A 26,649-nucleotide genomic window follows, 5' to 3' on the forward strand; every position below is an offset into this window, starting at 1 on the left:
CTTGTAGCAATCTTTAGAAAGGGAGGCCTGGCGGACACGGTACCTTAAAGTGGTGAGAATACTCCAGCGAAGGCAGTTGTTCCTGGCAGCGGATGCAAGTCGGTGCTTTGTCCGGGGGAAGAGAGGATCTCGTCGGGGAGGAAGACAGGAGTCCGTTGCACTGCCAGGGAAGAAACCAGCCGCAGAGTTTCTCAGGTACAAGGAGCGGTCCGTTGGTTCGCATTCCAGTGGTAAGTGGCTATCCGGCTGCTGGGGTGCTTGGCATGGCCAATTCAACCACAGACTGGTCTGGGGTGCGAAGAGAAGAAGGTAAACTGGTTGTGCCCACCAGTCAGGGGAAGAAGCCTCTCCAGCCGGGAGATCTTCTCTGTCGTCGGGAAGTGGTGAGTCGGTTCCGCAGGGCTCCACCGGTGGTGTCGTCGTGGTAGGTCGGCTCAGCTTCTCCCTCGTCGGATTCTCAGGTTCTGCGGCGACTTCTGAAGTTCCAGTCCCCAAAGCACTGCTTTTATGCAGCATACCCCCATTCACTCAGCCTAGCTGTCAATCAAACATGCTAAGTGTTGAGCCGGCCGGCTCACCACTTGGGACAATCACACAAAAGTGCGACTTGAGTTACCAGGGTAACTCAGTCCACGGTGCCTAAACCCGCTCCCTCACCCACTGTGGTACCCAGACAGAGTGGCACCACTTTTAGAGGCTTCTGTGGAGAAGCCCGCCAAAAAGTGGAACAAAGGGCTCGACTTGGGTTGGAGTCACAGAAGAGAACACAAACGCCATTTTAGAATCGAGTCCTGGCAAAAAATACCAACCGGCGAATTAATATTAATTGAATAAACCAGCGGTATGTTCGAGGCTATGAGAATTAAATAATTAAAGTTGGTAGCCTCGAACAATGGGAAAATCCCATAGGAATATATTTGCGGTCGAATATAAAAAGTAGTATCCACTGCCACCAGCCAAAACTCGATCAGGAGGGACGGAGACCCCGGGGCAATCGAATTGCCCCGACCAGTATAATGCATATCATAAAGTTCTTACCCTGTTCATTCTCTTTCTTTTCAATAATCTTTCCCAAATAAAGAAAGCAGTCGATACAGAAATGTATGCGTATATATATATGTAGTTGTAGAAATGCACCACCATTCTATATACAAGACAGCTATTCTGTTAATATAAAAAAAACTTTTTATACCGCCCTTTCTCATCTCCAACCACGTTGCTGTGAATAGAGAAGTCTACTGGAAAAAAAACTCTGTGGTGTGGTGGTAACAATATCTCTTAATGAGTCAAGTAATTTCCCAATCCATGTGTTGGTCATCGTGGTATGCTTTGTGGAATGTTGAAGCATGATACAAATTGAGTATTTTCAGTCTTTAGTCTAACAACGCTGATGGCAGGGTGTGTTGTAATTTACATTTTATTTTTCCTAATAAAATTGGCCAATTCTTCATCTGCTTTTCACAAATGATTGTGTAGCATGGTGATGTAAATAACTGGAACTGTGAGCGGGCAATTCTTCATCTGCTTTTCACAAATGATTGTGTAGCATGGTGATGTAAATAACTGGAACTGTGAGCGGGCAATTCTTCATTCGTGCATTTTACATCATTAGGATGAGCAGTTGGGCATGCTGCGGAAGGGCTGCTTCTTGAAGAATCTGTTCATTGGTAGAGTAAGACCCTGGCTCCAGCATGCCTGCAGACAGTATCTCTTCAAGGCAGTCACATGTTTTTAGTAACAGCAGTTAGGCCATGGAAGCTTGCCTTGCCCCATTGTCTTAAGAAATCATAGATGCCACTAGTCAATTATATACGTTGCTTTGTATTACATATTTTCCCACCAATCATTATTTTAAAAAGGCCCTGTGACCACACCACGAATGCCCACGCAACACAAAACGTTCCCTACTTACAGCACAGGTATTGATTCAATTTTCGGATGTTTCTCTCTTGCAAGTTCTGAATCCTTTCACTGATGGAACAAAGTATGTATTTGTATTGTTGTCAAGCAGTGCACTTATTTTCTCAAACACTTACACGCTGTATAAAAAACGCATTGTGACTAACCCTAGTTGTTACTTTTGTAATGTTTTATCGCAACTTGCTTTGCTCTCTGACGAGTCCTCGGTATTTCGCTCCAACACTGAAGCACAGGCATCTTATATTTTGTAGCACACTTGGGTAGCTAAACAAACAGTGAATCCTGCTTTCAGTGCAAAAAGAAATGATAGTTTTATTCACGATGAGCAGGACAAGGAGAAGGACAATGCAGAACAGAATGGTGCCTTCCACATGATCAACCTTATTGTGACGTAGATGTCACTTTTTCTATCCCGCGTGCATCTGTGTTTAGCGGACTATGACATACTCTGGAAGGCATCTTTTCACTGGCCTCTTATGTTAACGCCCAGTAGAATACATGTTATTGGCTCGTAATAAACAAGAGATTATACCGGTCTAACGCTTGTGGTGGTGTGGGCTCTTCCATCCCCTGCAAATAGCGGTCTACTCTGGAAGGGGAGTGCCAGAGGTGTTTATTCCTGGGCCAGGGGACCTTTCAACTGATTCTGATGGCATGATGAGGGGATTTTCAAAACACGTGGGACACTGATAGGCAAGCAGCTGCGTGGACGGGGCAGTGTTTTCCTGTCGCATGGTGGAGTGTGTGATTACTCTTACAGGTGAGTCAATGACACAATACTTATGTTCTTCCCTGTCGGCCTGATAGCCCCTCAAACAAGTCACGGGGATGTTTCATTAAGTGTGTACTTCTTTACTTATGTCTGTCGCTCTCGGTATCTCTGACAGAACTTGGTTTTTAACTAACAAATGACATCTGGCTGTCTGCCTCCTCGCTTTCCTTGGCACGATAGTGAGAGACTTAGAAGGGGGCAGCTGGAATAAAAGCTCTCAGAAAAACTCTTTTCTCTTTCCCAGTCAACTGATAAGACAGAGACGAAGGACTCAGCCCCATGTGTATTCATGAATGCCAGACCTGGACCATGGATAAGCAATTGGGACGTTTCTTGGAACGCAAGTACTGATTACCCCTTTCAGAGGCTCATTACTGGGCCATTTGAATGGCAAAAAGTTGTTGCAGTATTAGAAGTACTAATGTTGAAAAGGCAAAAGATTCTGCTGCATAATTCAGAGCAGCAACGCCATGGAAGCGTGGAGCAGAAAAACAAAGGGATAAAATGAGGAATTAGAACATTGTTGAACTAGCTGGGACTTTAGAGAAGACAAACAAAGAAATTAAGAAATGGCAGAGACGCGTGTGTCAGCCTGACCAAACCACCTCCATACACTAACACGTATGGGGGTACAGATGAGATGACAACAGATCAGGTGTTAGTCGTCACCCTTTACATTTTGCCCCATTTGTAGATACAGGGCCGAAGATATGTTGCAGGCGACAGCATTTGCGAAGCATGCCGCCACACCATGTGTACAACTAGAAACTGGGGAGGAAAAGCCGGCAAGCAGTTTGACACCTGTTATTTCTACAGCTAGCACCGTGGAATTCCAAGATTCTTTGACTAGCAGACAAACTGCACGAAGGCAAGACAAGAAATGACACTTATCTGCAACGTATAGCAGATGTCAACTCCCGGGGGAGGCAAGAAGGGGGGACCATTAATGGTCACAGATACCGGAGTGAATAACAGAGTGGTGATGGGACTAGCTCAAAGGAGCAGTCCCGGGTCAGATAAAGCAAAAGTGTATCTCAGGAACGCAGAATACGCAATTCAACGAATGGGGAGGCTAACTCATCCTCAGATGATGACAGGGGAGGACCACATGCACCGAGCGTGACCGGTATTCTTCCACTCACAGAAATATACAAAGCGGCTCATGCCGTTAGGGCCGAGTTTCACAGCTCATGGGCAGTTTGGGATTGAGTGATATTGAAGGAAAAAAGCCCTAATCCAGAAAAGACATTGCACAGTTTTTGTACTATGTCCTCGATTCTATGTGATATTCTCAAATATTCAAGGCTGCATACAAAACAAGACTGATTTCTTTCAGCTGATTTGGTGCAGCTTTTAATATTCGAAATATGTACATTTTCACCCACCCGCCACCCACCCTCACACCTGAAATTGGGTGGGGGGGTTTCACCCCCAAACCCCATTTAATCCTACTCCTTCACCCCATAACCATCTCAGCTGAACCCCCCACACATATAAACACGCATACACAGATACACACTCCTTCTCCCCAGTCACCTCTTCTCCACGATGCAAACACTACCCCACAATATACACACAGACACGCAACATACACGCAAACAAACACTTAACTGACAGCCAACTTCTTTCTTCTCCTTCCCGTCCTGGTTGTGCCTGTCTGCCTCTGCGAGCACTTGTGTGAGACAGGGGCGTGATAGGTTTAGGAAGACTGCTCTGAGCGGCCTCAGAGCGGTCTTTCTAAATTGTATTATTTTTTCTCGCTAAAAATAAAGATTCATTTTCACTCTATACCATCTTCTCACCATGTTACAAGGGCAGTGAGCATTGGGCAGGCACAAAAACATTACTTCCGAAGTTATTACCGACTCCAAAGTACAGCGATTTAATGATAAAGTGGAAATGGGGGGGGGGGTGACTTGTCTCAGCCATCCACTTACCACAAGCCTAGGGAAGGAGCAGCACTTACAGAAAGCGACATAGGGAACAACGATATTAAAGAACATTTTCCAAAGAGACCTCCTTTACAGTGCTTAAAACCGTGTGTGTTTAGCAAGGTGGATACAGCCCATTAATACATGGATAAATGGGGAGAAGCTTTTGATATGATGGGTGAAAGTGTCATGAACCATCAAACTCGCCCCTTCTGGGCCTTCTGGTCCCTGACACGTCGGGCCTTACACTCCATAATACTCCAACATGGCGGCAAGCTCAGAACGCTGCTTGCCAGTCTTCACGTTGTACGCAGCGTCCTCTATAAAGAAGCCACACCCCGCGGCCCAGCGCGTCTCAATGCTGCTACTAGCTGTGATCGGACATGTGCTCCGAACCTTCTCTAGTGCTACTTACTATCCCCTGGCCCCTGGATTCCCTTCTCCCGACTTCTTCCCTCTATCCTAACTTCCCTGAATCCCTGCTTTCGCTTCCGCGTGCCCCCCAACTCCTTCTTGAATACTCCCGGATTTTCCCGTGATCCTGGACATCGAAGCTGAACGTAATCTGGAAGCCGAGGACGGCCGAGCGGGCTTATTTAACTCCCGGACCATACGAAAGAAGACTCCACCTAAAAAGGACATCAGGCAACATAGACAGGTGAGAAGGGGGGAAACCTGTGACAGAAAGTGGTTCAGCAGATGACCCAAAATTGTATCTGTTTATTTTGACTCATTTTGTTGAACACCTTTGTGCGCCAATAACACAAAAACTTAGGGTGAGGCTTGGACTTTCACGGCTGCTTGTTCACTCGCACCCCACCATCTAAGGGGGTTAGAAAAGAAAACTTGGACACCGGTTAGGATGTTTAAATTGGGGCTTCAATCCAATGATTTATTCTGGTGTTGTGATATTGGTAGAGGCACTCTTCTACATTTACTATGGGAATGTCCGAGAGTGCAGTTGTTTTGGAGAGATGTCCTGGATAGGATTGATTTAATTTTTGGAGTAACCTTGCAAAGGTCTGCAGCAAACATAATTTTGCTCTCGCATAAAGAAAGATGCGTGCGTGCTCGGAAACATACTTGCTGGATAGACAGAGCTATAATGGTAGCGATTAAGTTCATTCTCAGAATCTTGAAAAAAAGAAAAAAGCCTGATGTTGATGAGTGGTTAACTGAGTTACAAGTTTTATCACAGTACGATAAGATTTTGTTTGAAAATAAAGATAAAATAGGATACTACAATAAGTTGTGGGGGCCATTTATGGTTCTTTATGATTGATATGATATTTGGGTTGCTCTAATGGATGAGGAATCCATGGGAGGAGATCGAATATGGTGGAGGTGTGTGTGTGTTTTTTTTTTTTTCCTTCTCGTTCTTCCCACTTGTGTTGTCTTTCGTGTTGTTTTATGTATACCTGTCTAAGTATTATGTTTCACTGGATATAGTTGATTTGGTGGACTAGATGATATATGATGCTTAAGATATTCGGTACATTGGTTGCGTTGAATTCATGTGAAACATTAATTACTTATGTAAAGTTGTTACTGTTTATTGCAAATTTAATAAAGTGTTTAACAAAAAAAAGAAAAGAAAGACACATTATTGGCTCTCCAGATTGAATCTTACCAGGAAGGTGAAAATATATTTTTCCAGCATAACTGGCCTGGAAATCCAAGGGGGCAGCAAAGGGACGGGGAAGATACAGAAGGAACAGAAATGGTAATGCCTCCTCTTGTACCTCTATGTAGGCCTCTCCCAAAGTGCCTTGTGCGCTTTCCGGTCCACCTCAGTTTAACATGGGAGGCAATAGAAAGCCACGAGATACATGCCTTTCCCAGATGCAGCTGGTGGCTTAAACTGGTTATCTGATGCCACAGCAAGCGCAGGCTGAGCAGCAACCCTTCCAGTTTAAACAAGCATGACATGAGGAGGCACCTTAGTCAGCAATCATGGTTTTGCAAATTGTTATGGATACCCACAACCCGTGTATCTCTCTCAAAATAGAGGGGAGGAATATAATTGCTTTAATAGACACAGCAGGCATGCAGATGTACTATTAGATCCATCCTGCCTTTTACATTTCAGTTATCACAAGACACAGTGTGTACTATGGGAGTAAAGGGTAAAAGAGTATTCTTGGCTGTCTCATTACCTCTTTCAGTATCTATATGGACATTAACAGGCGGGCATCCATTTTTGATTAGCCCAACTGTCCCTGTTAACTTACTCGGTATGGACTTCTTTCAAAAGCTTTGTGGCACTTTAAAATGCACTCTGACACACTGCTTTCTAGAGACACATGCCACCATACCACACATTATGTTACAAGACACTCCTCCGGAAGATTTTCCAGCAGATCTCAAAGAATTGCATGTTTCTCTCTGGGCACTATGCAACTCTGATGTGGGAAGAACTAAGGGGGGTGCAGCCTCTTAAAATCACACTAAAACTAGGTGCTGTGCTTCAACAGTACCCGCTTAAACCGACAAGACAAATGCCTTAGTGCCCATTATACATGGTTATCTTTTTTTTTTTATAACATACTTTATTGGTTTTGCATAAAACATATAACTACAGGCCCCTTAGGAGTCTACACCTTATCAACAAACAAGAGACAGTAGTTTCAGATAGCTCAGTCATGATGCATGTTGCATTACATTCTCTACATTGATATTCCCAGATTATACCTTGTACAGTAGTCGGGTCAAAAGGCTCATATGGTATCCTCCCATCGCTGCCAAATCTTGCCCCCTTTTTCCGGACAACCTTGTGCCCTATATACTCTATTTTCTATCGCAATACATATCTGTACATCTGTGACCCATTGTTCAACTTGTGGCAATTCTTCAGAGCCCCATAATTTCGCAATATTTCTTTTAATCATTGCAGTAGTGGTCGAGAAGCACAGCCTCTCATATCGGGGCATGTCACCTTCCCCCTCTACTCCCAGCAGCATTATTTTAAGATCTCTGGGGATCGTCTGTCCCAAAACCTTTCACAGTATATCACAGCATTGCTGCCAGACGTATATGCGGACAGTCCCGTAATATATGGAAGAACGTTCCTTCCTCGTTCCAGCAACACAGACAATTGGGTTCTGCAACTTTGCCCCAGCGGTACAAAGCCACCCTCGTTTAGTAGATTCTATGCAATATCTTTAGTTGCACCAGCTGTAGCCTAGCCGAGATGGCTGTTTCACGTGGATACATTAGGATCCTGATCCAGTCCACTGGCATAATATCTCCCACCTCCCTTTCCCACTTTGCCTTCAGACTCAACAGTTCAGGGGTAGCAAAGGAGGTGATAGCACCGTACATGACGGTAGTGACTCTATCATCAATTCGTTCGATGACTATGTTTCGTTCCATAGAGGTACAGGCTGGCATGTTGTACAGGGCAGGCAGGTGTTGCTGTAATGCGTGTCGAAGCTGTGTATAGTGGTACCTCTCTGTTGTTGGGAGTTTAAACATCGATATTAGGTCCTCTAAGGATCTAACACTTGCCTCTGCTATTACATCTCCCACTTGATGTATACCACTCGCCACCCAGATCGGCCACTTAGGCAGCTTATTCACTGCAGAGAGGTTCCCATTCTCCCACAGTGGTTGCAGTAGTGTAATTCTCTTTTCCCAGCCTATGAAAGCATGTATTTCCGCCCAGATTCAAGGTGTTTGTGTCATCATTGTCCGAGGAAGTGGAGTGGGCAATTTCGGGTATAACCTCATGGCAGATGATGCTCTAAAGCGCGGGAGCGTTGCATCGGCGTGCAGTGCATCATTGACTACCGACATCTGGCTAGCCCAATAGTACGTCTGCAGCCGGGGCAGGCCAATACCACCCTCGCATATAGATCTTTGCAGCGTCCGAAGTGCAATTCTTGGATGCCCACTGCCCCATAGAAGCTTCCTGAGTGTGCAATCTATTTTCTTGAACGTCTTCGTTGGAATGTGTAGTGGGACATTTTGTAAGACATACAGAAAGCGGGGGAGCGCTTGCATCTTGAATAGAGCTGCCCGTCCTAAGGGTCAAGGGCAGGGACATCCAATGCTGCACATCTCTCGCATATCTTTCCGCAATGGGTTGTAGGTTGTCGGGCTGCTATTTATTGAGATCTCTCGTGACTCGGATACCCAAATAACGGAAATTAACTTTCACAATTCTATAAGGACAGGAATCTGGGGTCTCCTCCTCTAACCTATTAACTGGGAACAAAATTGATTTAGTCCAGTTCACCCTTCGGCCGCTAAAGGCCCCGTACTGTTCAAGCAGTTGTCACCACAGGGCATGCTACTTCTGGGTTTTGAAGATATATCAGTAAGTCGTCCGCATACAGGGAGACCTTGTCCTCCCACCCAGATGGACTTGGGAAACCCCTCCATGTTTGTTTATCTCTTAACAGTACAGCCAGCAGCTCTATCGTTAATGCAAATAGGAGCGCCGATAGGCGGCAGACCTGCCTCGTCCCTTTCCCCAGGGCAAAGGACCGCAAAACCTAGCCGTTCACCCTAATTTCAGCCATCGGGAAGTTATAGAGCAATTGAACCCAGCTCAGATACTGTTCACCAAACCCCATCCAGCGTATAATTTCCCAGAGTGCCTCCCAATATAGGGAGTCGAACGCCTTTTCAAAATCAATTGCGAGTAGTGCTAGTGGGTCATCTAGGGTCTGGGCACGTGCTAACGCTAGGTGTAGTCTACATATATTCATTCTCGTGGACCTGCCAGGCATAAAGCCGCATTGGTCTGTTTGAATGAGGGATGTTATAACACTCTGCAGTCGCACCACTAATATTTTAGCCAGGATTTTTGCTTCACTGTTGATAAGGGAGATCGGCCTGTACGAACTGCATTTGTCCGGGGGCTTATCTGCCTTGGGTATCACTATTATAGTGACCTTTCTGAGATCTGCAGGTAGACTGCCCAGTACCTTGGCCTGGCGATACATTTTGAGAAGGTGTGGGACCACTTGACTGCCCCCTATCCTTTTCCAGTCCTCAATAGGGAAGCCATTCGGACCCAGCGTCTTCCCAGATTGGAGCTGCGCCATCGCTGACGTCACTTCCTCTTTGTTGATGTCTGCCTCTAACATATCGTTTTGTTCAGTGCTCAGGGGGAGAAGGGTGACCTCATCCAGTATGGACGTCACAGGAGGGATAGTTGGGGCTTCATACAGTTCTTTGTAATATTTAGCAAATCCTTCTGCGATATCTGCATCCGTTAGGAGCGGGTCAGCATTATCTGGATTGATCACTCTTACCTGGCTATGGCCCTCATCTCTACGCTCCAACCACGTTAACATCTTCCCTGCCCTGTCTCCCGTTTCAAAGATTTTTGCAAGTATCGCACTGTGGGCCTGCCTAGTGTTGTCTAGTGCCACATTCTATAATTTCTTTTGAGCTAGGACCAGGGATCTATGCGTTTCCGGCTGATCCCAGGCAAGATGGGCCTCCTCCGCCTGCTTAACATTCTCCTGTCCTTCCACAATGATTTTTAGTGTGCTTTCTTTTGTGCCGCGGTCCAGGTGATAACCTCTCCTCGAAGCTCCGGTTTGTAAGCCTCCCAGAGCGTTACTGGGTTATCCACTGACCCTTCATTCAGTTCAAAATAGGTCTTAGTGGTAGCTTGCATGCGTTCAATTAGCTACTGAGAGCCTAAATAATAGCTATTCAGTCGCCACATCGGTGGAGGCATTGGTTTTGAGGTTTTGATCACCATGAAGAGGGGGGATTTGTCTGAAATACCTCTCGGGAGAAACTCTGGTGTTGGTAGAAAAAATAGTCCAGACGTGACAGCGAAGCGTGTTCACCGGAGTGATACGAGTATTCTCTTTTCCCGGGTGTAGGTCTCGCCATACATCTCGAAGTCTGAGCGCTTCAGCAAATGCGGCAAGTTAGTATGGGTGTTGCGGTCTCTGCTGCGTATGTGTGTGCGGTCTAATGTTACGTCAATGACCTCATTAAAGTCCCCCCCCCATAATCAGGATATCCGCCGTATCGTTAACTAGTATTGGAGATATATCATGTATTAGTGTGGCTAGCAACGTAGGTGGAGAGTAGATCGCCATCAGAGAGATTGTTTTTATCCCATAGTGTGCCTGTGAGATATGTGAACCTGCCTCCTGTGTCTTGTATTACCTTCGATAGTGTGAAAGGGAGCATCTTGAGCACTAGTACGATCACCCCACTGGAGCCCATTGTAAAACCCTCCTGTATTGCCATACGGTAGTTGGTGCATTTGAAAAGGGTGTTGTTTGTGCCCACCAGGTGGGATTCAGTAAGGAAGATTGCATCTGGGTCATGTCTGTTTAAGAACTGCAGCACCAGTCTCCTTTTTAGACTATTTCCCAGCCTGTTAACGTTCCAGGTCAGAAGTTTGAGGACCCGGGCCGCAGTGTTATGTGTGGTCATCGAGTGGCTGTAAACATGAGCAGTGTTTGAATCATACAGGGTAAAAGTAGTGTGTCTTACTTATCTTTCGGTGTATAGTCATGCCCGAGGTGCATCTGTTTGGTTTTGTCCGGATCTGTGAATGTCTCTGTAAGTCTCTCCATTCATCCCAACTTGCAACCCACATTCCAAAACATATAACATCAAAAACGTTCCCCTCCCCCAACCCCACACCATACTCCGTTCTAACTCGAAGCATCGGTCGCCCGAACTTTAGTCGGAAGACAACTATCTACTTGCTTCCGACTTTAATTGTAACATCAATAACACCCACCGGGAGCAAAGTTCCCCTCACACAATCACCACAAACCCTGCTAACGGAGTCGCTTTTACCCAGAGAAACGGGTTTGACGAACAACAAGCTTTGTGGGGAGGTAGCTTCTCTCTCTCGGCTGATCTGATTCTCCTTGTCATTATCCAATACTGTAGATGCAGTATCTAGCCTGTATCACATCTGTATTTAGTGCAGCGCGAAGGGAGGGGGGGGATACAGGATGTAACACCTCGCTGGGTCTGGTATTCATTCCCCCGCCGCTCCAGGTGGGTCGGCGGCCATCGGTTGTGGTCATCGCTGCCCCCGAACCGGACGGTCGCGTTGGTTCCCATTTCTGTTGTTTCGCGCAGCCTTCCAGTCTCCCTCAATGTGGAGTTCTGCCCATTTCCATGCCTCGTTTGGGTCAGTGAAGTGGACTGTTGTGCCCTTGTGGTAAATTTTGAGCTGGGCCGGGAATAGCAGGCCATATTTGACGTTGAGCCCTTGTAGTTGCCTCTTGAGCTGGTCAAACGATTGTCTGGCTTTCTGCACATCCCGTGTGTAGTCGGGGAAGAAGACTATCCTGGAGCCGTTGTTGGTCAGTGTACCCTTAGCTCGTGCCCTTTGTAGCACCGTGTCTCAGTCCCAGTAATTGAGGAATTTCGCAATTACGGTACGTGGAGGTGCTCCAGTGATCGGTTTGCCCATGGGCATTCGGTGCGCTGTTTCTATAGAAAAGAATTTTGAGAAGGACTCTGGTTTGAACATGTCCATGATCCATTGGTCCAGAAAAAATTCCATGTTTGGACCTTCAGCGTTTTCCGGTATCCCTAGGATCCTAACATTATTAAGTCTGGAGCGTCCCTCTCCCTCGTCCACCCGGTCTTCCATCATTTTCAGCTTTGATTTGACGCCTTCTAGCTGTTGTCTTAGTTCCCGTATCCCTACTTCTGCATCAGAGATGCGGTGCTCGGCCTTCCCTGTGCGAGACGTCCGTTTCTGTAGATCATCATGGAGGAGCCAGACGTCCATGCTTATTCCGTCCATTTTTTGCTCCATCGAGGCACGCAAATCCGCTATGGCAGCCATGACGTCCTTTAAGGATAGGTTATTGTCCGTGCCGACAGTGCAACTATCCACTTCGGGTTCTTCTCGACTCAGCGAGGGCTGCGTCGTGAACTGGTCGATTTTGCTCTGCATAACGTGTTTCTTTTGTTTGTCTTTGCCCATGGTAAGTGCAAACAGCCGGTGTAGCACCTAGTTCATCTTGAGTTAGGGTTCCGGTGTGTATGTATCTGGTATGTAGGGTAGTGACCCCAGATTTCAGCGCACAGCGGTATTATTTCAATACGTTGCTCCTGTTGTGTACAGAGATTGGGGTAGCTAGAGGCGGGATAAGGCACTCGCACTTGGGCCGCAAACTCTCTGAGACTGGGCATCCATCCCGCCCCCGGTGCCGGCGTTTGTGATCAGCAGAGTGTCCACAGCAATTTTGCTCTGTTTTAGTGAATACTCGAGTTCTCCTCTTTGCGTCTTGCTGTGTGCGCTCACGGTGCAATGTCAGTAGGTTATGATATGATATGATATGGTATTTGTAACGCGCCTATACACAAGTGTTTCAAGGCGCGACGAGGCAGGGAGGGAGGGAAACAAGGGGAAGACAGACAAACGATCCTACTAGGCCAGGTGTCATTCAGATCGCGCAAGTGCAGAGGTAAGGGGAAAAGGAGGAAGTGCAGGGGGAGGAGGTGGGGGGGAAGTGCAGTACAAGGTAAGTAGCGTAAAAAATAATAAATAATAAATAATAAATAAAAAGGGCCGGCTGGTGGCAAGTGCGAGGTAAGTGCAGAGCAAGTGCTGGGAAGGGGGCTGTAGGGATACAGTGACAGTCCCACAGTGCAGGGGGAGCCAGGGAGGCAGTGCAAGTGGAGAGTGGCTGGGCCCTGGACCGAGGTTGCTGAGAGTGGCCCAGATGCAGGTTTAGTGCTGAATTCAGTGGGGAGTTAAGCAGGATTAGCAGGGGAGAGGGAGAGAGAAGGCAGAAGCGAAGAGGAAGGTTTTGAGGTGCTTCCGGAACCGGAGATGGTTCTCCTCAAGTTTCAGGGAGGCAGGAAGGCTGTTCCAGAGGGAGGCCCCTGCTGCGGAGAGAGATCTACCCCCAGCTCGTTGCTTCGAGAAGCGGCTGACCATGAGGGAGTTGGAGACGGATGAGCGAAGGGCTCGTGAAGGAAGATATTTAGGAAGAGAGAGTTGAAGGTATTTAGGTCCCAGGCCCCAGAAGGCCTTGTGGACAATGCAGAGGGTTTTGAACTTAATCCTCGCAGCCACTGGGAGCCAGTGAAGAGATTTCAGTCCTGGAGAGATACGGTCCCTGGGCTTGAGGCCAAGGACAAGTCTCGCAGTTCTGTTCTGGATAAGTTGCAGAGGGCGGAGAGTGGAGGCAGGCAGATTAAGATAGAGGCTGTTACAGTAGTCCAGCCTAGAGAGAACCAGGGCTCGGGAGACAGTGAGCTTCTGGGGGAAGGAGAGGAAGGGAAGAATACCTCTGAGGAGGTGCAGCTGGTAGTGTGACTTCTTAGAGACGTCAGATATATGAGGAGAGAAGGAGAGTGTGGAGTCGAAGATGACCCCGAGGTTTTTAGCCTTGCAGGTAGCGGCAGGAAGGGGGCCAAGGGAGGCCGGCCAGAGAGCTGCAGGGAAGGAGGGAGGTTTGCTTCAAACAAGACTCATGCGGCCTTCCAGCTCAATCTGGCTTCCCAAGTGTTGGCGTCGTTGTCTCGAGTTGGTCCCTCAGGGTTTTTCAAACGTTCACCTGATGACCACACTGTGTGGGAGTATTATATCAGACATGATTGCACGGGTGCTTTAGCACGGCTGCCCCTCCTGCACAGGAAGTAGTACTGTATCCTTTCCCCCCAGAGGGCACTGCCTCGAAGGTAGCGGGACACAGAGGCACCCAAAGGATGGTTTAGTGGGGTATGTATAGGCCACGGCACTGCAGTGGACGCAGTTGCACTTTTCTTTGGTGTGCCTTGCAAGTCTCCCTTCTGATTTACCAGGTAGGCAGTCGTGCGGTGGGGCAGTCGGCGAGTGTCTCTCTAGCCAGGGGGCTTTCTAGTATGGGAGCGTTTTTGCAGTCATAAGTGTTGATCACAGCGTCATCGCCTGGATCCCTCTCTTGCCTATGTTGCACCCCTTGCCGCCCATCCTTGCGTCGGCTCTGACACTTCCCACCACGTTAGTAGACTCCAAATGGCAGGGTGTGTGCAGGCAATTGAAACACATTGCGGGCCATATACGTGTCGTCTGTCCGTTTGTGAGCAGGTATTGCACGATAAATGACCAACAGTATGTCCTTTTAACCCATATGGGTGCGCACGTAGTGTCTTTCTCCCGGGGAGTCCACACCCGGCCGGTATCTCAGAGCCTAATGCTTATGGTCTATTACATTTGCCTTGTTGTAGTTGCTGCCAGGGTTTCCTCTCCCCGCGTGCACCTCACCCACACAGGGCTACACAGGGTCTGTCCAGTAATAGGGGATCCACAGGGGGCCGGGTCTTGGCCCCTTTGCACGTATGGTCAAGCTCTGGAGCGCTCGCCCGAAACACCTCACAGCGTCCCAGTTCTTGGCAATGCAGCTATCGGCCGTTCAGCTCACCTGGTATGCGTTGTGGCGCTGCCTGAAGGACGGGTCGCGGGTCGTTGGCCTCTCTCCTTGGTGTTACTAGCAGAGTCGCCTTTTTCTGGATGGTCCACCGGATGCTTCCGGACTGGGTCCACGGGCCGTTCAGCAGCCTCCAGGCATCTGCGGAGTTCCGCTCGTTTTGTCTTGACGTTGTGGTTGTGCCAGTGTCCCACCACTCAGCGGGATTGAGGTTTCGCGGCGTCCGGCCTCCCGGCCGTGCCCCCTGAGATGTAACAGCGTAGTCCGCTGCGTCGGAAGCAGCGGTGCCCAGCACGCTCCAGTGGTCTGGGGTGTAGAAGGGTTTGCCGGCATCCGCTTCTTGCCAGGCAATTGAAACTTTGATCTTCGTAACGGAGTGCTTCGGAGCCCAGGGCTAATAGTTTCTTCACACAGCCATTTTGGATTTTTCTTCCGAGGTCATCAGAGTTTGTCTGCCTCTAACCTTGTGTAGAAAGAACGGATAGCTTCCAGCTTTCGCTTGTTTGTGCTGCAGGATATTTAGTGGTAGTTATGGTCTTTTGGAATCAGCAGGTGGTGAATAACAGGCAGAAAGAGCAGGATGTGTGCGGCGGCCGCGGAAGCCGAGGTAACTCACATCCGTATTGCCTCACAGCTAGCCATGCCCTCATACATGGTTATCTTTGAGCTGGCATTTTAAAATGCACTCGCCCAGTAACACTCCAGTGTTGGGGGTGCCTAAAGTAGACCACACACAAGTGAGATTTGTGCATGATCTATGAGCAATAAATAACATCCTGATACCATTGGCTGCTTTAACTGCAAATCCGCGCACTGTTATGTCTCCAGATTGACCGTATTTTTCTGTAATAGATTTGGCTCATGCATTTCACACCATTCCCGTCCTCGAGGACTCGCAGTATTTGTTTCATTCACATACCCTGTTCTAGCAATTGAATCACCAGGTACTCGATTGTGTTGAGTTTACGCACAGACCACATTTCTAATGTATGGTGATGATTTGTTAATTGGTTCCCCCACTGAGAGTATGTGTCGCACAGACACTTTGATTTTGTTACATGCGTTGGGACTCAAGTAAAGAGGTCTAAGATTCAGTTTGTGTTACCACAGGTCACATACCTAAGAAAGGAAATAAGAGCTCGCTACCACCTTCTACCACCTAACAGGATAGGAACGGTTGCCTCATGCCTGTCCGTGCAATCATACATGACTTGCGCTTCATATTGGGTTTGTCGTAATTAGATACCCATATAAACAGAACTGGCTGTGCCGCTCACCATGGCACAGAGAGGGATTCATTCGAAAGGTGAGCCAATTCCATCAACGCCAGATTTGTTATCTGCCTTTGAGCAGCTGAAAGAGGCTCTTCTGAGAGCACTTGGCAGATTTTGAACTCCCCTTCATCCTGTACTGTTCTGAAAAGAAAGGTGTGGCATCAGGAGTGTTGGAACAGCCCTATGGGGTAAAATCGAGAACCATTGCATATTTGAGGGGTAGATTGGATGCTACCGAACGGGATGTTCCCCCATGTCTCGTGTCCGTGGCTGCATCAGTCTTGTTGCTGAAATACAGTTTTTATTTCACTTTGGGTCACCATGTTACACTAAGGGTGCCACATGCAGTAGATGCTCTCCTTGCAAGGGCACTGTAAGGAAAGGCATGGCATCAACAGTAAAACAGACACAAGTGACCACAGTTCAAGGGTGTCTATTGAACTTCAAATAAAGGTGAGATAAACACCTATCTAATCCAAAATCTACAGATGGGAGCAAGCTACGACCATCAAATAATAACGCAGTCCTAGTGGTGTCTTGTCAAAATAAAAGGGCCTATACTAAAAAAAAAAAACTATTCCCAATCCTTACACTTAGTGTGGGAAACAATCTTATGAAAAAGAAAGAAGTGTTCCAAAAATGATATGTCAGATTTTCAGGCCATTGGTCTCCCTTCCCCAAGTTTTTAGCATGGGATAAGGTGGTTCACTCGAGCATAGCAGTAACACAGTCTCTGACTTTGTTAGCACAAGGTTACAGTTCACTCATCAGCATCAGGGCCTTTGGAGCGCAAGTCTCCTTGCTTCTCAAAGTTCACTCAAAGTGCCTGATGCCACCAAATATACAAGTCCTTTTCCCTTTTCAGATTTCTACAAGTATTTACATCGGGTGATTCAATATCCACCCCAGATCACCCTCAACCGGGCTCAGACCCCTTTAGCGTACAGTTCCACACAGGTTTCCCTCTGCCGGACTCAAGCCTGTCTTTCACCTTTCACCTTTTACACAGTGTTCTTAGGTTCTTCCTTTTCGGTGACTCAGATCCTTTCAACACCATTAGTCTCCCTCAGCCGGGCTCGGACCAATGTATACAACACGTATCGAAGACTTTCGAAGGTGCACAGGGTTTGGCTTGACCCGTTGCAGGACCAATTTCGATTTCACAATTCTCTTTCTTTAACGTTTGCACCCTTTTGGATGGAGACCTTTGAATGAGCACCCAGACCACTCTGTCTACGGTATCCTATTTTAACTTCAAAGTTCATTCACTCATCTGCTGTCTTAATAATATTCTTCATTCAATGTTGCCACTGCAATCAGTCTCCCCAACTCACCAGCTGTAATGATTTGTTGTAGGAGCCAAGAACAGTACCACATGGGCAAACCGCTTCACCACGCCTTGTCTATCGGCGCTGGAGAGCCCCAGGTACCCCAGACACACAATGCAGAATTCTTTAGCTACAATTCCGGGTCTTACGCTTTCCTCTTTTGAAGGCTCATGAAAGATGTGGTTTGTCTGTGAAAAGGTCAAGGGTTTTTCCCTCCTTGCAATCCTCTTTGTTCTTGCCGTCTTCCACCTTGTATTAAACTGTCATCTTGGAACTGTTGCTGACTCGTGTGCTTTGCCTTGCTCAGAGTGCGCTTTCATGCTCCATCTTTTATCGGTGTGGGGAAGCGTGATGAAAGTCAGATGTGTGTAATGATCAGTAATTGCCTGACCATTGTATTGGGATATGTCAGGTATACAGGTCTGATGTTAGTCTGTTTTCACTAACGGAGAGCTGTCCGTGAGAAAGTGTTTGTGTTGGGAAAGGGGTGGGGGTTGAGTTTCCAAGTATCCTCCCGGCTGGGATGGGGTAAAGGTGTGACACAGAAGGGGATATCGCAGCTCGCCGTCGGGTGTCCCAATCCCAAAAGACCCGCCATCCAGGTGATCCTCCTGCACTGGTCCACCCTCGGGAACTGGATCCAAAAGCGATGGCCGTGTCTGGCCAACTGGATGACAGATCCCCGGGGACCAGCGGGTGTCATGGTCATGAAGTCAGGGGCACAGGCATGCAGGGGTTGCATGCACAGGAGACCTGGGTGGACAATGTCCTGGCGCCTTTGGCGCCAGGCTCATGAACGAAAGTAAACAAGAACATCCATTTAACACCAAAAAGCTTTTATTATGGACATAGCACTTCAGATGCATTAACCTTGAGCATTCCATCCATTAAGCAGGAAGCATTAACCTTGAACATTCCATCCATTAAGCAGCCCCAAGTGTATTCTTGGGTGTGGTTGCTAATTGATTGCCTTCACACGTGCTCACTTTCTAGGAGTGGCAGGGTGTGGATGGTAAACCAGTCCTAATGGGCGTGCCCACGATCTCAGCTATATAAGCTGCCCCGATCCTCAAGACAGACGCTTCGCGTTATTCTGCACTTGCAAGCAGCGTAACACTCACCGTCGCCTGAGGTCAGACATGGCTTTGAGGATCCTGCTTCCTGGACATCCTGTTTCCTGCCAGCAAACTTACCAACCGGGGAAGCTGTTCTTACCTGTACATCTCTTCGGCGAACCAAGTATTCATCTTTACACTTTCCGGAACGCCGAAATCTTCATCTTGGCACCGCAGCACAACATGCTCCATCGTCGACAGCAGCATTCTGCAAGGAAAAACAGAAGACAAGGTTAGACATCGAAAAAACAGTCAGTTTAAGGTTGCCCTTCGCCATACTTAACGCTTTTCATTAAACCATCACTTACATGCTGTTGAACATTGCGGTAGCATCCATCTTCCATCCGGCCGCATCTCGCGTCTCACAGCTGCATTGAGGCCGCATTTCCATCTAAGGGAAGAAAAAAGAAGAGAGACATTATTGCGTGCATATATAGGAGAAACATATAAAGACATTAAACAGAACAAACAGCATCACAAGAGCTCAAGAAAGACTTACCAATCATAAGGAGAAGCATAGTTGCAGCTGAACTGGACTAATCCTTATCAGGGATAAGTGAAGGAACTATATCCCATTCGACGAGCCCCTGCCAGAAGTAGCAGGACGGAGAGCTTATCTTCCATAAATCACAAGTGAGCTTTATGGGCCGGTGTATGGTCACAGAATCCGTACTTTGGGGTGAAGGGTTCGAGAGGTACAACAATCACAAATTGGCGCACTCAAACACTCTTATCTCCACGCAGGGGCAATATCACCACGTAGCACCGCTCACAGCTTTTCTACTGAGGGAGAGGCCTGAAGGGGGTGATTCAAGTTTAGGGAGGGCTACAACCAAGCCCCAACGCCTCCGCAGAGACCAGCGAGCGTAACAGCGGGTGAGACATATTCAGGTTTCTCACAGCACGTACATAGCATTTGATGTCTTTGAGGCGCTTGACGTATGAAGATGTATTGTTGAACAGTGAAAGTGTCACTTGGAACGGTCTCCAGTTTTGAATTAGTCCATATTGCTCCCAGCAAATGATTCTATGCCCACACATGATTGTCCTATTGTAATTGAAGTAACAGCTGCACCACGTTTACGATTGTATCACACGCCTCTTCCTACAGGAATGGTGCTGCTTGTTGATGGCTGTGTGCTGGTCTTACTCAGTGGTCAGCATGTATCTGCCTTTTATGTTATACAATTTGGGGCCCCAGACTCGCTTAGGAGTGCTTCTGTCTGCACCTATTAAGCCTTGCGCATCAGCTCAGGTGGGTGAACTATGTGCCCTGACCGCTGCATTTAATATTGCAGCATCCAAGACAATAGGCCTCATTACAGGTCTGGCAGTAACCCTGCGGGTGATACCGCGGGTTGCGGCCAGACCCGAAAAAAATCACTTGGCACCTGGCTGCCGGTAACACCGGGGTTTTACAAACCCGGCGGCCGGTAGGTCAGGCCCCGGTAATTTTGTAATTCCCCATTTTCATTGAGTCCTGTGCTTCCGTTATGGTCTGCTTACCGTGGTCGCTGTGTCTGGCAGGGTCAGACTTGCCGAACACAGTGACTCCGGCAGGCAGACCCGTAGTGTGCCGGTCCGGAAAAAACAGTGCCCGTAAGCTTACCGGCACCATTGTTTCCGGACCGACTGTTAGGGAGAATTCTCATTTCTTGGCTAATTTCCCTTACCTAGCGAGTCCCTCAGAAGCTTTGCTGGATCTCTAGAGTTATTTCTTTCCACTTGGTAAGAGTGTAAGCTTTTCCCCCACTTTTACCCATGTTTTGCTATGTGTCTTTTACCTGTTTTTTAGATTGTGGGCTATGGAGTACACCACTTCAGTGGCCCCCCTTCTTTTGTGTGTTACACAGCACCTTCAGTGCAGTGACACAGGGTTGTCTTGCAGACTTCCCCCGACTCCATTTCTGAGGCTGACTACTGTCCTCCAGAAAAGGGTAAAGTTGCCATTAACTTTACTTAGTCATGTAACCACAGATCTAGTACACCCAGTCTTACATGGAGTACTGGAAAGGGTTAATCCTTAGCCCTTTTTATCTGTACCTCCTAGTGTTATCTCAATCTTACTTCAACCTTTATTGTCAAATGACTCCTCTCTCTCAGTGTTGGCAGATAGACAGTACAAATCGAAATGTAGCTTACCTTGCCTTCAGAACTGCTAGTAGAGATGAGAAGTTCACCTGCCACACTCTCTTTGCGCTCACAAATGAAGCAAAAAGAGACCACGGCAGGGAAACCCTTGAAAGGGGAAAAACATTCATATAATGTACAATACTCATTGATTCTTTTCAAAGCTTATGTTTTCTATATTGTTAGTGCCTTTACATGGCCATTTTAAATGTTTTATCTATACCCATTTTGCAATTAATATCTAGATGTTAAGTATTTAACAACCACAACATCTTGTTACATTTCTATACATGCACGGTAAGCGAGGTAGTAGTAAGGTTGGTGGAGCACGCAGGAATAACTGGCCAATGAGACTGATGGCAGTGACACATGGTGAGCTTGGACATTCAAATACATTTTGTGCATTTTCGTGCACACTTTACATGAGCTCCCAATGTGGTTGCACTTGTCTTCCTATGCACTCTAGCAGCATTAGTTCAGTTATGGCATAGGACCTTGGAGTACATTCTTCTCGGTGAAACATATAACATGAAAACCCCAGGACACTTTTTCCATTTGCGCATAGCTACGGGGATGTGGGTACTTCAACCAGAATGCCATATAAACACACGTTCTACCATCTTCCTGGAGGTTACATGTTTTAATCAAAAAGGTCCTGAAGAGATGTGTTTCATCACAGGCAGTTTGCATATTACTATTTGGGGTCTCTACTTTTGTCGGGTGACCATGTTACAGTTCTTTTCCACCATGGCCCTGCTAGCCGGGTCATGCTGAGGGCAGTGATACACTGCGGAAGGTGAATGTTACAGTGTTTGCATCTAGCACTAGCTCATGTCCGTCTGTTCGTGGGAACGGGCTCTCAGCGGATCTGCCAGGGGACAAGTGAGACTTTCCAAGGGTGGGGGCCGCGCTGCGGTGCACAGGGCTCATGCCATTTTGATTTCACAAAATGGTTTCCAGGGCCTAGCTTAATACAGCATGTTTGGTCAATGTCTTCAGCCAGTGGTCCACCCGCCACCTGGGCCCTGGTGGCAGGGGGAACCCCCGATGAGCCATGGACTTCACAAGGGGGAGAGGCTGCAGGGGGGGTCTCTTGGACCAATCCTCCCATACATTTCCCCCCTTTCGTTACTTAAGTAACAAATACTGTAACTCCCTCAACCTCTTGCATTATTCTTCTTCAGCTACAGCCTCATCCCATGCAGGGGTGCCTTTTATGGGCATCCATGCCCTACACACTCCTCACAGGCTTTCTCCCCTTCTAGCATACTCGTCCGGGGTGCAGGTCATATATATACAACCTTCATCCTCTTCCAAATCCACCCATACCTCCTCATACCATTCAAGTACACGGGGCTCTTTAATTGTAGTGTGCCACAACCTATCTACTACATCCCCGCTGTGGTACATGGGCACCATCTGGAATCTTGGTGTGTTTTCTGCTCCTGTTTGTACCTCTACTTCCTGCATATGTTGTATCGTACCGCGAGCAGTGCCCATTGTCATCATCATTGCACCGTTTGGTACTGCGTTTGCACAACATTGAAGGCCCACCTAGCACATACAAAAAATAAAGAGGAGGAACACTACTCCCGGCATCAAAAATTTAAGTCATTCCCAGCAATGATGGGACCCAGGAGAAGATGTTGTCGAACCACGTGCTTGCTTCTGCTCCACCTTCCATTTTCATTCTTTCTCCTAGGTTATGTACGGCTTTGATCACGTGGGATAAGGAACCATTATCTGCATCTTCAGAAGGTACAAAAGTGCAGCAGGCACTTCCAATGTTTCGGCAAACACCTCCGTCCATCGCTGTTAACAGGTCTAAGACATACCTATTTTGCATGGTCATTAGCCGCAGTGCTCGCAGTTCCACTTTTATTACGTTAAATCCTTCTTCAGTGTCATTCGCCAGCTGGATCAGCTCCCATCGTGTAATTTGGAGCCATTTTGCATTTGCCCGTGCCTGGATGCTGGGGATGAGTGAGGCGAAAAAAGTCTCTGCAGAGCTGAATAATCGGTATCTGTCCGGGATCTGCGCCAGTAGCTCTGAAGATGCTTTTGATATGTAGTTTGACGATCGTCTGTTTCGTGACAGCATCTCTCCCTTATTACCCGAAGACAGGACATATACTTGTGATTCTGTAGTTGGTTGGGCCTCATTCTGCTGAGGGGTCTCTCGCATTTTCCTGCTTCCATCAATGTGGCTTTCCATTATCACCATTAGTGCGGAGTGTAGGGTGGCCAATGAGCAGCTGCCACTCCAGGATCGTGGGAGGTGCAGGTATGCCTGGTTGCCACATACCCAATAAGTGTCCATGAGGGCCGCTGTTCCTCTTCTCATATCCGGGATGGTGAGGGTCTTGTTGCAATTTCGTAGTTTATTTCTTTCTGTAACTTGAAGGGATTTTCAATGGCAGTCACCCAGGTCAATTTTGAGATGTGCTCCTTCCATACTGGTGTGCATGTTTTCTCTATCCACTGCAGTTTCTCTTGTGCCACATCTCGCAGCGCTTCAGCTTTGCACATTATTTCTTCATCTTTCCACTTACTTTCTGAAAATAATGTCCCTTGTATTATAAAAAATGGTTCTTCCAAACATATCACTCCTTCCGCTTTCGGGTAGCAGGTCTTCTCATTCTGCAGCATTTTAAAAGTTACCTCGTGTGCCTGGAAGGTGTTCTTAATTCTGCACAACGTGAGATGAAGGAGACATTGGGCATCCACAATAGGCAACTCTTTTGGTAGCAGTACTTATGGTGTACCTGAAGCATGGGGAATGAGGGAGCAGACATAACAACTCTCATTTGTTATTTGCTTAGCAGTTGCACTCATGTCTGCATACCATTTATTTGTCTGGTGGGGGTGTCGTGGGTCTTCCATTTTGTCGAGTCCCAACCCGTAATACTCGTCGTATTTTCTCCTTTCCACCTCCCTTTTCCTTCTACTATTTCTAAGATGTCTCCCAGCTCCATGGGCAAGGAACAGTGTAGGCCCCCCTTTCTCCTCTCCGCCCCCCTTTTCCCATTCATCATATAATGCTGTGTATCTCACTGCCATCTCTTCATTCTCTTTCTTTATTCTATCAGGTAGTGTGTTCTTTATTGTGGGGGTGGTTACATGTGTGGGCACGCTCGTGGGGGTGTTGTACATCCATGATATTACAGAGGGGTTGCGATCATTTAAACTGCGGGCATTGTACTCGGAGGCATTTGGCGGGGAAGTTGTGCTATTTTGCATTTTATACTGCATTCTTTCATTTGGCAGGGTAACAGCATTGGACGGTTTTGTGTGATATCCCCATACAAGTTTAGATCCGTCCCATCTCAAAAAATCACCTACTTTAGTATCCGCAGCTGTAGTTTGATTTGTTACATTAATCTCGTTATTCCTTCCCCCCTCGTTCATCTCGATAGAGATGAACGCTATAAACCAATAAGTAACCAAGCCAAACAGTATTGTAAAAAATAATGTAATGCATACAGACAACCCACACTCATACGAATATCTACATCTTTCAGCTAAAACTTCTCTATATCTAATCAATCTATTCGTTGCAGGCTGCCCGTTTGTTGCCATGGTAGTTCCTGTTTGAGATATAAAAGTGCATTAAGTGCTTGCATGTAAACATTTTTGTTGGCACTGTATGTACCAGGAGGTCATAAAAGGGAGAAGGGTGGGATGCAGAAAGAGGGGGGGATGCACAGAGAAGGGAACAGACAATACATATTTTTTTTTACACCGTTATTTTCACTTAAACACATTTTTCTTTTCATTTATCTCGATCAATAACCTGTAATAGAATTATTTTGTTAACAGTTTTATCTATCAGTTACACTCCTCCATTCAATTCTTCACGTTCACTCATCATTTTCATTACTTTTGTTTGCTGTTGTCTGTGCCTCCCCATCCACCTCTTCCTGTACACTATTATATGCCTTTCGCACATCTGTCAAATGTATCCAATATTTGAGCCCTTTTACATTTACAGCTGTGGGTGTGCAAAATACTACTTCGTACGGCCCATGGAATCTTGGGGCATTCCACCGGCGCACAAAGCTCCGGACATAAATTAACTCTCCTGCCATTAATTGTACTTGTGTTTCAGGTTCCACAAACGACACTGTTGTGTTCCCTTCTTCCCTTGTGAATGGTGGTGAGAGTTGCCTTGATATTGCACGCGCCGCCCTAGTTAGCTTCTTCAGGTACTCTGTAAATTCATCTCCTAATATTGTGGCGCTTCTGTGTGCATCTGAATGTTGGCGCAGTGGGGAATGTGCTGTGTGCATCCGTCTCCCTGTCACGATTTCGTGCGGGGACAGATATGTGGTCCTTGCTCGGCTGATTCCTCAGCTCAAACAGTGCAAGGGGTAAGCAGTAGATCCAGTTTTTCTTCAACGAAAAACACAATTTAGACAATCTCCCTTTTAACAGGCCATTCATCTTTTCGACACCGCCGTTACTTTGAGGATGATAAATCGAGCACAGTTTATGCTTTATTCCCAATAACGCAGTCACTTCTTTGAAGAGCTCGTTCACAAAATGAGTGCCGTTGTTTGAGCAAATTACGTTGCAAATTCCCCAGCGCGGGAACACTTCCCTTACTAGGAACTTTGCAGCGCTCTTAGCATCAGTTCGCGCACGTGGACCCGCTTCCACCCACCTTGAAAATGGACATACAACCACTATCATGTAGCGTGCCCCATTACACCTCTCCTCCATGTCTGCATAATCAATGTGCAGTTCTCTGAAGGGCCCTGTTGGTTTTGGAATTGTCCCCCTGAGTGTCCGTAGTGTCATCCCAGAGTTATATATTTGGCACGTTGTGCACTCCATTGTCAATCTAGATATGTGTTCCTGGAGACATGGCATGAACCAATCTTCCTGTATCTCTGCTGCAATGTGTTGTTTAGTATTATGCGCTGGAAAGTGTAATTACTGGAATGCTATCTCTAACAGTTTGATGGGCATTACTGCTTTTCCTGAGTTGTTTTGGCGCCACAATAAGTCTGTTGCCGATTGGCTGCACCCCCCTTTTCCCACACCATTTTTTCGTCACAACTGACACCCTCCTGTAGCTCTAGTATTTGTGATATGGGCATGGCATTGTATCCTTCTGGGAGCTCTTCGTTCGTTTGGCGCTGCAATAGGTACTCGCCCGTTCCATGTCTTTCAAAATACGAAGCCTCCTTGGCAGCAGCGTCTATTGCCGCGTTCCCCAAAGACACAACGTCCGTGTTGGACGTATGTGCTTGGCACTTCACTATTGCTACCACTATTAGATCTTTTAGGGCCTCAATTAATTCCTTCAACAGTTCAGCGTGTTGCACTGGGGTCCAATCTGCCCTTCGAAACCCTCTCCGTCCCAACGGGCTAGACCTCCATGTACGGTTGTCGTCATGTATGCTGAATCTGTGTATATCGTTACTGCACATCCTTTAGCTGCATGTAATGCTTCTATTAGGGCGATGAGTTCTGCTGCTTGGGCTGAGAAATGGGACGGAAGGCGATATTGTACTAGTAATTCATACTCACCTTCTTCTAGCCTCACTACTGCTAGTCCCACATGTTTCTCTCCTGTGTCCATGTCAATTGACGCTGACCCATCCACAAAGTACACCTCTCCCTCGCTCAGGGCATTTTCACACACCACCGTGCCCTCCCCCGTTTCCCCTGTGTATGTTGCACAATTGTGTTCTTGCATGTCCTCTAGTGCGCATGGTTCTGTAATGAATGTTGCTGGGTTTACTGTCCTGCACTTTACCACGTGAATGTTGGCGCTAGACAATATTATCTCATAGGCAGTTGCTCG

General features: G+C 47.1%; 1 protein-coding gene across 2 annotated transcripts in view; it reads left to right on the forward strand.

Moving 5' to 3' along the window:
• Positions 1 to 26,649, forward strand: part of WDR35 (WD repeat domain 35) — a 1,418,193-nt gene that overhangs the window by 1,187,255 nt on the left and 204,289 nt on the right. The gene's annotated exons all lie outside the window — the stretch shown is intronic.

The sequence above is a fragment of the Ambystoma mexicanum genome, chromosome 4p (assembly GCF_040938575.1).
Source record: "Ambystoma mexicanum isolate Mex_15411 chromosome 4p, UKY_AmexF1_1, whole genome shotgun sequence".
In the NCBI taxonomy this organism is placed as follows: Eukaryota; Metazoa; Chordata; class Amphibia; order Caudata; family Ambystomatidae; genus Ambystoma; species Ambystoma mexicanum.